This window comes from Protobothrops mucrosquamatus, unplaced genomic scaffold (assembly GCF_001527695.2).
Source record: "Protobothrops mucrosquamatus isolate PMUCROS unplaced genomic scaffold, P.Mucros_1.0 scaffold2267, whole genome shotgun sequence".
Lineage (NCBI taxonomy): Eukaryota > Metazoa > Chordata > Lepidosauria > Squamata > Viperidae > Protobothrops > Protobothrops mucrosquamatus.
Window position 1 is genome coordinate 151,462 of NW_015388356.1, and position 9,556 is coordinate 161,017.

At 49.4% G+C, this 9,556-nt stretch overlaps 1 long non-coding RNA gene across 1 annotated transcript in view; it reads right to left on the reverse strand.

The window, feature by feature from the left end:
• LOC107295207 overlaps nt 1–9,556 on the reverse strand; it is a 17,905-nt gene that overhangs the window by 5,738 nt on the left and 2,611 nt on the right. Inside the window, exon 2 of the long non-coding RNA XR_001549054.1 lies at nt 7,954–8,141. This is a non-coding gene — a long non-coding RNA (uncharacterized LOC107295207). The remainder of the gene's footprint in view (nt 1–7,953; nt 8,142–9,556) is intronic.

Genomic DNA, 9,556 nt, shown 5'->3' on the forward strand with positions numbered 1-9,556 from the left:
TAAGGAAGATGGACGGGCATGGAACATGGTGTTCGGTAGTCACTTTCTCAAAGAATATAGGGTGAGGGTCGGTGTCTGACGCCACTGGTGGTTGAGGAAATTGGTCAGACCCTAAGTTTGCGGTTGCAGTAGCCTTACGAAGGATTGACAGGAAATGAGCCGGATTGAAGAGACCCCCTGAAGTGGAAGGTTCAGGGGGGAGTTCCTCATCTTCTGAAAGGAGAAGATCCGGTTGCTCCCCACCCTGAGGGAAGGAAAAACCACTCACCGAAGAGTGCGCGGGAGTCATAGGCTCTTGAATCATGGGGAATTCTGCGGGAATTTCGTAATGAGGCATTGCCGAGGTGGAAGCCCCCTGATCAGGTGATGGAGAGGGGCGCTGGCCTAAGGCTCTATCCACCACCTTGGAGAGCAAAGCCTCGAGGCGCGCATCAGCGAAGATATCTGCCAAATCCACCCCCCTGGAGCCCAAGGCTGTGGGTGTGACTGTGGGTTCTGAAACAGTCCCAGAAGGAATTGTGGGTTGTTGAACCACAGTGGGAGGAGGACTTATGTTCACCGGGGTTCCCGGAACAGACCAAACTCCCTGGGCAGAAGGGTCTGGTCCTAAGGGCAGATCGACTTCAGTATCCTCCATCTGCCTTGATTCAAGTTTGGCTTGCTTCTGTGCTCTGGAGAACTCCTTCTCCAGAGCCTGGTGCCTACGGCTGGCTTGCTTCTCCGCCAGCTTAGAAGGTTTCGGGAGCACATGTTTAGTTTTTGCTTTTGCCTTGCCTGCCGTCCCCTGTCCAGAGGACATAGTGCAGCCGTGACCGGAAGATGGAGTGGATTGAGGTAAAGAAGAGCCTTCCATCCCAGTGAGCAGTCTCAGATAAGCTGAGGTGACGCTCAGGCAGGCAAGGAGCTGGCGGAGGCGAAATTGGAACAAACACAGAGGCTGTTCCCCTGACCACCCGACCAAATAATGATTTTTTTCTCTCTGGGCAACAGTCACGGCCCTTGAGGTAGGAGCCGAAGGCACGGTTGGAACCACTCCTTGTGTTCCGCCCCGGAGGCCTTAGGTGGCCAGGCAATGTGCACCAGTGAAATCAAGGCAAGAAGGCCCAAAAAGAACAAATTTAGGGGCTGGCCAGATTCAAACGAAAGCCTAACCAAGTCAGAATTGCTTGAAAGGGTGATTGAGTTGTTAAGATCTTTGTAATGTAATTCCCCCCCCCCCCAGATGAGACCTGGGGCAGGGTAACTAATATAATGCTTCGTGAGGCCTAAAGAAGCTGCCACGTGGCTTCAAAATGGCGGCCGCCAGTAACTAATTAGCTAAATACCAGAACCGGATGGGAAATTTAGTAGAGATCGAGGATTCTGCAGTCTGTTTTACTTGTCCTATGGCCTTTGTCCAAGGTTTTGCTGTGAAAACCGAGGCCTGGGAAGAAATGAGGCCTGCAGCTCCTCGCCCCAAAACGGAGTTTCAAAATGGCGGCCGCAACGTGTTTCTCCCTGCCGAGAGGCTCCGCTGCCTCAAAACCAATTATTTCACGCTGAATCGGATCGCAAATGAGATCTGGGGCCGTTTGTATTACCCCCGAGATTTCCCCTCGATCGCAAGACTTAAAGAGGCGATCCGGACTTCGTTGCCCTTTTTCGGCAACCAAAATGGCGCCCGCGATCGTTCCAGGCAGTCCTGAACGATCCGGATAAGGTGGCCACACAAGGGAGTACTCCGTGAAGCAGGGAGAGAAAGAACAGCCGTTCTTTTCAAATCCCCTGAAACGGAGCTACTCTCTACCCTCCCCAGAGCCCTGGGGAAGAAAAAAGGGGAATCCTTTCTAGGAATTCCTCCCCCCCCGCACTCCCTTACCGTCCCAGGGACAGGAATGGGGAAAAAAACACTGATCCCAGTGATATTAATTTAATTAAAGGGAAATCGAATTAGCTAGGAATTGTTTTGGAAAGGGAGAATTCACAATAGGTTCTAACCTGCAATTAACTGAGAGCCAAGCCTGACACGTCGTCAAGAGCTGAGACCAAGTTAAAGACTGGATCAGCAAGAGGGGGCGTGTCAAGTTTGACTACTTGGTCTCAAGAGCAGGCATCCAATGAAAACCCACATGTGAATTCTCCATCTCCCGTACTGGAGAATATCCTTAGCAGAAGTTCCACTATCTAAAGTTATGATCAAATCCCTGATAAGATGTGTCATCAAGCCATCCCAAAGTGCTATTTTTATATCCCCCTCTCTTAAGAAAAGTATTTTAAAAAGTACCCAAAGTCCCCAGACAGGGTAAGAATTCAGATTTGGAGAGCCTCTAGTCCTTGCTGGGAACTATTTTCTGCAATAACCTCCTGTCAAAAGCCATTTCACTTGAAAGGTAACAGCATATAGGGTTATTAAAGGAGAACATGAAGGATCAGGTAGTAGTTCTAGACAGGAAGTGTTAAAGGTGGGCAATGCAACCATACTTCTAGGGAAGTAGCCCACAATTCTGTGTGGGGCAGGCTTGTTCTATATCTTGATCCATCTGGACACCACCTTGCAGTTCAGGTGGTATGCCTGAAGTCCTCTTTTTTTTCAGTCAAAACCAAGACCAAAATTCACCATCGTTATAAAACTTGGCTCTAGGTATAGAATAATTGTGTCTCACTGGATGATGCAGAGCTCCTTCTTGGTAGAGACATCTAATTCTGACATTCCTTTGGCTGAACTTACAGTAATTAGGAAGGCTGCTTTCCACATTAGATGTTTTAAGGCACAAGGACTGATCTGGGCTCCAGGTAGGATTTGGAGTCCTAACTGGAGATTCATGAATTGTAGCTACACTACAGAAGAGACTTCCTCACAAGGAAAAAGGTTCTACATACTATTTAACATAAAAAGAACAGCAGTTACCAACAACAAAAAGCTTACAAATGTACTTGTGCGTATGGGTTAATAAACACTCTACAGAAAGTAATTACAGGTCGGAATGGGACAATTGGCAGTGGCCACATTGCTGTGCCCACTTCACCACAGGCCCCCACTGCAGCCAACCCAGCACAGGCTTCCATCTTCGGCTGGCCCTCCACCAGCGCTCCTCCCCCGCCCCCTTGTCCCAGGCGATTCACTGAGGGACACTTGTCCCTGGGCAAATCACTGTGAGGGACAATTACCCACGCCTCCAGGTGGCCGGGTGGGGCGGGCAGCAGCCTCAGGCTCTGGGCTGGGAGACGCGGCATTTGCTGTGCGGGGCAACTGGCTGTGCAGTGCCTCTAGCCAAGGGCCCTTTGAAGCAGCAAAAGGGGCAAAGAGGGGTGGGGAGCGGGACAGCTCCCTTGCCCTTCGCGGGATGGGGAGAGGAGGGCCCGTCCCTGCCCAAGCCAGGCCACCGTAGGAGGCGACATGTGCCTGGCATGCCCCCCCGGGCAGAGCACTGCAGTAGCAGCAACAGCGGCAGCAGCCCAACCAGCAGTTGCTCCCGCCGCAGCCAAGCTGCATTTGTAGCTGTGCAGAGAACTCTATAGTAATAAAGCTCCTCTTGTTCAAGATCTTATTGAAGAGGAGCAAGCCAACCTGGCATGCATTACTGAGACTTGGCTGACCCTGGAGGGGGGGTGTCCCCTCTTGCAGATGTGTCCAGATGGGTTTCAGGTTTGGCACCAGGCAAGACCCCAAGTCAGGGGAGGTGGGGTGACAGTAGTTATCAGATTTGCTCCACAAATCTCTGGTTGTGAATCCCTGTTCCTGAAGTTGGGTTCACGGGGTCAGATGGGATTGTTACTAGCATACCGGCCTTCCTGTTGTGTAGCAAACTCCCTGCCTACGCTGCTGGAGGCCATCTTGGGGCTGGCGGTGGAGTTCCCCAGACTTATGGTTCTGGGGGACTTCAATCTGACATCCCTGGGTGCGGCCTTGGAAGCAGCCCAGGAGTTCATGGCCACCATGGCCCTATCTCAAATTATAACTAGCCCGACTCAGGACAGTGGTCACATGCCAGACTTGATTATTTTTTTATTGGAGCAATGGCAACGTGACCTGGTGGGGGATGTAAGATTATCCCCCGTCAAGGTCAGATCACCCCCTGGTGTCCTTGAGGCTCTCTGGAACATCTTGCCCCCCGATGTGAGGTTGTCCCCAAATGTCCTATCTTTTTGTAAGGGTGTAAAGACGTGGCTTTGCCAGTCAGCTTGGGGCCCCAGTGGGGGAACAGCGCAATGGAGGTAGTTGATTAATAACAGATCCCACCTCCCCCCCCACTCCACCCCTGCTCTCCCCATGTGTCTTTGGTTTTAAGGTTTGATTTTAACATTTTATGTTTTAACTAAGATGTAACTGTAAGCTGCCCAGAGTTACCCTATAAATAAATAAATAAATACCGTGTTTCCCTGAAAGTAAGACTTACCCCGAAAATAAGCCCTAGCTTGATTTTTGTGGGTGGGCCTAATATAAGTCCTACCCCCAAAATAAGCCCTAGTTTTGGGGAAAGGAGCATCCATAAAAATCAAGCTAGGGTGGGGGTTGGGGGGATGGAGCTGCCCCGGGCACCCTGCACCCACTTACCAGGCCTCCCATGAATCAAAACCTGCCTCCCCTCACCGGCCCACTTCTTCTGTGGCGTCACCCAGCCTGCATTTCACAGTCAGAGGCCTTTCCGGAATGCCTCTGTAGCCGAGAACCAAGCTATGGATTCAATCCATAGCTTGGTTCTCAGCTGCAGAGGCCTTCCGGAAAGGCCTCTGACTGCAAAATGCAGGCCGGAGCTCCATTCTCAGCTGCAGAATGAAGCTGCTCCTTCGGCCAAAGAAGAAGTGGGCTGGCTGGGCGGGGCTGTCAGTGCCACCCCGGTGAGGTGAGTAGAAAAGACACCCCCCAAAAATAAGACCGGGTCTTATTTTCGGGGAAACACGGTAGTCAAATGAGGGTTTAGTTCAGTGATGGCGAACCTTTTAGAGACCGAGTGCCCAAACTGCAACCCAAAACCCACTTATGCATCGTCGGGTGCCGGGCGGGTGTGGCCCATTGGGTGGGTGTGGCCTATTAGGTGGGTGTGGCTGAGGTGGTAACAGCAGATTGGGTGGGACTAAAAAGTTCAATCAATCAATTCCAACTTTGCAAGATCTTTTTTTTCCCCCGAGAAGTTGAAATTGACTGATTGATTGAACCTTTTTTTTTTTGCACACGGCGGCGGAGGTCTAAAGCAAAAAGGTTTTATAAAACCCAGCTGAAGGCCGAGGACTGGGGCGACGGCGCACGTGCCCACAGAGAGGGCTCTGAGTGCCGCCTCTGGCACCCGTGCCATAGGTTCGCCACCACTGGTTTAGTTCTATATCTCTCCACTGTGCCACACTCTTTCATACTCACTTGTGGTGGGCTTTTTAACAGCTGTGTCCCAAACAATCATTTGGGTCAGGATGGAAATTCAATAAAGTATTTTAACCTGTTGGATTTCTACTTGCCTTTTCAAAAATGCCAAGTAGGTTTTCAGCTAGCATGCTTCTAATCCTTTCCCCAGTGACTTCCACAAAGACAAAAACAGGTGTTCTGGTTTTGCTTTCAATGCCCCCCCCCACCCCCCGTCTGCCTGTCTTTCCTCCTCACTGTACAGGCCACACATGGCGGCATCTCCTGCAACTGCCAGGGATGCCCCCACCAGGCGAGAACTGCCATTTTGGGTGGCAAGAAGGAATTCCTGCCTAGCGGAGGCATCAGTGGTGGTCTCAGGAGGTGCCACCGCATGGGCATGCCCAGTGGGGAGGAGAGGCGGGCGGGGGGGCGTGGAAGCAGACGCATGACTGGGTGGGCCGCCTCCAGCTCTGTGCAGCAGAAGCTAATATTGATAGCTATACGTATAAGCACTAGAAAGGATTACTTGCTCTTTAAAGCCTTTTCCCTAAGTTCTGTAGAAGTTCTCTTGTCACTTCCTAGGGTGGAGAGGCATGAAGGCAAAACCGGAACACCTGTTCTTGTCTTTGTGGAAGTCACTGGGGAAAGGATTGGAAGCACGCTAAGTGAAAACCTACTTGGCATCTTTGAAAAGACAAGTAGAAATCCAACAGGTTAAAATACTTTATTGAATTTCTATCTTGACCCAAATGATTGTTTGGGACACAGCTGTTAAAAAGCCCACCATGAGTCAGTATGGAAAGGAGTGGCACAGTGGAGAGATATAGAACTAAACTATAGTTTAGTTTAACTCATTTAACTATAGAGTACTCCACGCAGCTACAAACGCAGCCTGGCCACAGCAGGAGTCACCACTGGCTGGGCTGCCACTGATGCCACGGCTACTGCTGCTGCAGCGCTCTGCCAGGGGGGCGTGCCAGGTGCGTGTCGCCTCTTCCGGTGGCCTGGCTCAGGCAGGGATGGGGCGGGCCCTCCTCTCCCTGTCCTGCGAAGGGCAAGGGAGACCCAGAGGGCCGGGCTGGGAGGGAGGGAGCTGCCCCGCTTCCCACCCCTTTGTCCCCTTTGCTGCTTCAAAGGGCCCTTGGCTGGAGGCGCTGCATGGCCGGTTGCCCCGCACAGCAACTGCTGCGTCTCTCGCCTCCTGGCCCGGCCCCCAAAGCCACTGCCCACCCCACCCGGCCGCCAGGAGGTGCAGCTAATTGTCCCGCACAGTGAATCACCTGGGACAAGAGGGCAGGGGAGGAGTGCTGGCAGAAGGAAGCCCGTGGTGGGTCAGCTGCGGTGGGGGGCCTGCAGTGAAGTGGGCTCAGCAACGTGGCTGCTGCCAGTTGTCCTAGACCCTTACATGTAGTCCTCATTCAGCAACCATTCAAAGTTACAATGGTGCTGAACGAGACTTATGACCAGTTGCGGCAGTCACAGTGTGCCTATGGTCACATGATCGTGATTTGGGCAATTGGCAACCAGCTCAAAATCACAATGTCACAGCATCTTGCAGACACATGATCACCATCTGAAACCTTCACTGCTGGCTTCTCACAGGCAAGGGCAATGTAAGCCACAAGGTCATCACAAAAGGTGATCAATAACATCACACCTAACAACCATTCAGTATTCGCCTAACAACAGCAAATGGAACTGCTGTGTGGTCATGTGATGTGCTTTACGACCATGTTGCTTAGCAATGGATTTCCCAGTCCCAATTACAGTATTTAAACAAGGACTACCTGTAATTAGCTTTAGAACATTCAAACCCTTCCTCTCCAGATATACCTTTCAAACAAACAAGTTTGTTTGACATAATGTTGCTAGAAAGGCTCACAAACTTAATGGTTACAAGAATGACCACTTTTGATTCCTGGTCTCATTTTTCTCAAGAACACTGATATAGTATCTATATTCAACTAGTTATTTTTTCTTTATAAAAAAAGAAGAAAACGAAAAAAAAAAAAACAGAATTGAAGCATCCATAGGAACTATAATACAAAGAAGAGGCTTCTTCAGTCTTTCTCCTCTACTGGCCCCACACAACTCCAAGTAACTGGAATCAAACTGGATGGCATACAGGAACAATCTTTCAAAGGAATTGCTTTGTGGTTTCAAAAAATGCAATACATGTGCACTCTTTCTTTCTATATGTATACACCAAACATATACACACACTTTCACATACCTACAGAAAAGTTACATAGTATTCATTGCTGAGTAGAAAAAAAAGCAGCTTAGAAAGTTAAAATAAGCTCCACTGGCCACGTGCACAGCTGTCTCTGGCATAGAACTGGGGGGGGGGGGATTCCTTCTTTTAATGCTCAAAACCTAAAAGGGTGTAGAGAATTGCCCCAAGCTTGCTTCTGTATTAGAAAATGGTAAACAACAGATTCTGGCCATGCATGGCTTGCAGTTATGTGGCTGGTTTTGCCCTAGTGTGTTGTAGATCTCATGCTTTCCCTCTGCCCTATTCTGTTGAAAAACACACATCCACACATGGCCCTTGAGAAAAGAACTGCATATAAGCCTTCCCAAAGCACCCACCTGGGCTTCCCCTGCAAAAGAGCTTGAGCTGAGCTACTCCTTACCCTAGAATACTGAGGCAGACCTTCCCATTTCGGTAGAAGTTAGGGTTAAACCTCACTGTATTATTCCCAGTTGTCATCAGTTTGACCCGCGGCGGATGGATAGGATAATCTGGAGGACAGCGAAACAGGAACAAGAAGAAACCCCCTTCGTAAGGCGTGTCAAAGGGACCTGTGATCAACGCATGAATCTGCAAGAGAAAAGCCCAGGCTTGCGCAAACACTTCTGACTGGAAGCATCACTAGCAGCACCTGCTCAAATGCCAATGGTGGCTGACATGAGTCAGAGGAGGCAGAGAAGGCTTTCTCCAAGCATTTAGAGAAAACTCAAACACTTCTTAAACAGTTCAAGACTTAGACTTCATTCCTACCTATTGAGTTGAAGCAGTAAAAAATATTGTGCTCTGCTGTCCCTGCTGACCTTTGCCATCTTTTTGCTCTCACTGCTGGGCCAGGCTGGGACTGGCTTTGTGCTGGGGAAAAAAAGGGGGGGGAGCCTTTTTCCTTCTTTGCAGCGTGAAGCCAGTCCCAGCGGCTAAGGCTTATCAGCATTAGAAGGAAAGAAGATGAAGGTGAGATGGGGCAACAGACCGTAGGGTGGCAGGGGTCTCAGAGTGCAGGGTGGAAAGGGTAACTGACACTGGGCTGGGGTGGCTGCGGCTTTCCGGGGCATGGCAAGCATCCCCAGAGCCACGTAGTTCTGGGGATGCTTGCCACCCTGCAAGACAGGGTGCAGGGTGACCAAAAGGACAGAGATGGAGGGGAATAGGTGGGTGTGGGGAGTGGAGGCAGTCGCTTACCTTACTGAGACTCAGGGCTGGGAGGGACCAAGCCTGGAATGGTTTGGATTGGGGTGGGTCCTTGGCTAACAATGGTAAAATTTCCTTAATGACAGCAATGGGGATTACTGGGACTGCGGTTGCTTAGCAATGCGGTCACATGACATCTCACTTTGTGATTGTACTGCTTAGTGACTGAAATTCCGTTCCCAATTATGGTTGTAAGTCAAGGACTACCTGTAATTAAACTGAACCAGTAGTTTTGAACGAGAAGTTGCCTCACTGGGCTGTTTACTGGACCCCCACTAAGACCTGATTTTGAAGTGTGCAAGGCTCATTTCCATCCCTGCTGGTTAACACAGCAAGTGTTTACCATGAAGAAGCAATGTTTTAATTTTTGTTAAATTGCACTGGAAGACTTTCTGAATGAAAAATGGGACAATAGACTTTTAAAGTAAGTAAACATTTACTTAAATTCCAAATTTGCTTGAAAATCTGAATGGTTACTAAAATGTCACAAAATCATGGTGTGTGTGTGTGTGTGTTCTCAATGAGAATTTAAATTTCCAAGAGAGCCTTGGGATATATATCAACCTTGGATTGACACACTATTCATCTGAAATATCAATTATTGTAACTGACTGGTGAAGTGATCATTATTTGACTCTAACTATACAGGTGAAACTCGAAAAATTAGAATATCGTGCAAAAGTTCATTTATTTCAGTAATGCAACTTAAAAGGTGAACCTAATATATGAGATAGACTCATTACATGCAAAGCAAGATAGTTCAAGCCGTGATGTGTCATAACTGTGATGATTATGGC